The sequence below is a fragment of the Macrobrachium nipponense genome, chromosome 30 (assembly GCF_015104395.2).
Source record: "Macrobrachium nipponense isolate FS-2020 chromosome 30, ASM1510439v2, whole genome shotgun sequence".
NCBI classification, from domain to species: Eukaryota; Metazoa; Arthropoda; class Malacostraca; order Decapoda; family Palaemonidae; genus Macrobrachium; species Macrobrachium nipponense.
Window position 1 is genome coordinate 5,598,003 of NC_087218.1, and position 2,477 is coordinate 5,600,479.

A 2,477-nucleotide genomic window follows, 5' to 3' on the forward strand; every position below is an offset into this window, starting at 1 on the left:
GATAATTCTGTTGGAATAATCTAGAAGACCGGCTCTGCAGAAAGAAGGAAATCTTCCTTTGAGTATGCTCTGTCCCATGATGAAGACTTCTAATAGAAGTTCTCTGTCAAAGCGGGCAAATAGTCGGATATCTAGACTATTCTAGCAGATGTCTTCCTTCTGGTCAATCAGTTGGAATACTCTAGAAGACCGGCTCTGCAGAAAGAGGGAACTCTTCCTTCGAGTATGCTCTGTCCCTTGATGAAGACTTCTAATAGAAGTTCTCTGTCAAAGCGGGCAAATAGTCGGATATCTAGACCTATTCTAGCAGATGTCTTCCTTCTGGTCAATCAGTTGGAATAATCTAGAAGACCGGCTCTGCAGAAAGAAGGAACTCTTCCTTCGAGTATGCTCTGTCCCTTGATGAAGACTTCTAATAGAGGATCTCTGTCAAAGCGGGCAAATAGTCGGATATCTAGACCTATTCTAGCAGATGTCTTCCTTCTGTCAATCAGTTGGAATAATCTAGAAGACCGGCTCTGCAGAAAGAAGGAACTCTTCCTTCGAGTATGCTCTGTCCCTTGATGAAGACTTCTAATAGAGGATCTCTGTCAAAGCGGGCAAATAGTCGGATATCTAGACCTATTCTAGCAGATGTCTTCCTTCTGGTCAATCAGTTGGAATAATCTAGAAGACCGGCTCTGCAGAAAGAAGGAACTCTTCCTTCGAGTATGCTCTGTCCTTGATGAAGACTTCTAATAGAAGTTCTCTGTCAAGCGGGGCAAATAGTCGGATATCTAGACCTATTCTAGCAGATGTCTTCCTTCTGGTCAATCAGTTGGAATAATCTAGAAGACCGGCTCTGCAGAAAGAAGGAACTCTTCCTTCGAGTATGCTCTGTCCCTTGATGAAGACTTCTAATAGAAGTTCTCTGTCAAAGCAGGACAATAGTCGGATATCTAGACCTATTCTAGCAGATGTCTTCCTTCTGGTCAATCAGTTGGAATAATCTAGAAGACCGGCTCTGCAGAAAGAAGGAAATCTTCCTTCGAGTATGCTCTGTCCCTTGATGAAGACTTCTAATAGAAGTTCTCTGTCAAAGTGGGCAAATAGTCGGATATCTAGACCTATTCTAGCAGATGTCTTCTTCTGGTCAATCAGTTGGAATAATCTAGAAGACCGACTCTGCAGAAAGAAGGAACTCTTCCTTCGAGTATGCTCTGTCCCTTGATGAAGACTTCTAATAGAGGATCTCTGTCAAAGCGGGCAAATAGTCGGATATCTAGACCTATTCTAGCAGATGTCTTCCTTCTGGTCAATCAGTTGGAATAATCTAGAAGACCGGCTCTGCAGAAAGAAGGAAATCTTCCTTCGAGTATGCTCTGTCCCTTGATGAAGACTTCTAATAGAAGTTCTCTGTCAAAGCGGGCAAATAGTCGGATATCTAGACCTATTCTAGCAGATGTCTTCCTTCTGGTCAATCAGTGGAATAATCTAGAAGACCGGCTCTGCAGAAAGAAGGAACTCTTCCTTCGAGTATGCTCTGTCCCTTGATGAAGACTTCTAATAGAAGTTCTCTGTCAAAGCGGGCAAATAGTCGGATATCTAGACCTATTCTAGCAGATTCTTTCCTTCTGGTCAATCAGTTGGAATAATCTAGAAGACCGGCTCTGCAGAAAGAAGGAACTCTTCCTTCGAGTATGCTCTGTCCCTTGATGAAGACTTCTAATAGAAGTTCTCTGTCAAAGTGGGCAAATAGTCGGATATCTAGACCTATTCTAGCAGATATCTTCCTTCTGGTCAATCAGTTGGAATAATCTAGAAGGCTGGCTCTGCAGAAAAAAAGGAAATCTTCCTTATAGTATGCTCTGTCCCTTGATGAAGGCTTTTAATAGAAAGATCTCTGTCAAGCGGGCAAATAGTCGGATATTTATCGACATATTCTAGAGTGCCTTCCTTCTGGTCAATCAGTGGAATAATCTAGAAGACCGGCTCTGCAGAAAGAAGGAAATCTTCCTTCGAGTATGCTCTGTCCCTTGATGAAGACTTCTAATAGAAGTTCTCTGTCAAAGCGGGCAAATAGTCGGATATCTAGACCTATTCTAGCAGATGTCTTCCTTCTGGTCAATCAATCAGTTGGAAATAATCTAGAAGACCGGCTCGCAGAAGAAGGAACTCTTCCTTCGAGTATGCTCTGTCCCTTGATGAAGACTTCTAATAGAAGTTCTCTGTCAAAGCGGGCAAATAGTCGGATATCTAGACCTATTCTAGCAGATGTCTTCCTTCTGGAATACTCTAGAAGACCGGCTCTGCAGAAAGAGGGAACTCTTCCTTCGAGTATGCTCTGTCCCTTGATGAAGACTTCTAATAGAAGTTCTCTGTCAAAGCGGGCAAATAGTCGGATATCTAGACCATTCTAGCAGATGTTTTCCTTCTGGTCAATCATCAGTGGAATAATCTAGAAGACCGGCTCTGCGAAGAAGGAATCTTCCTTCGAG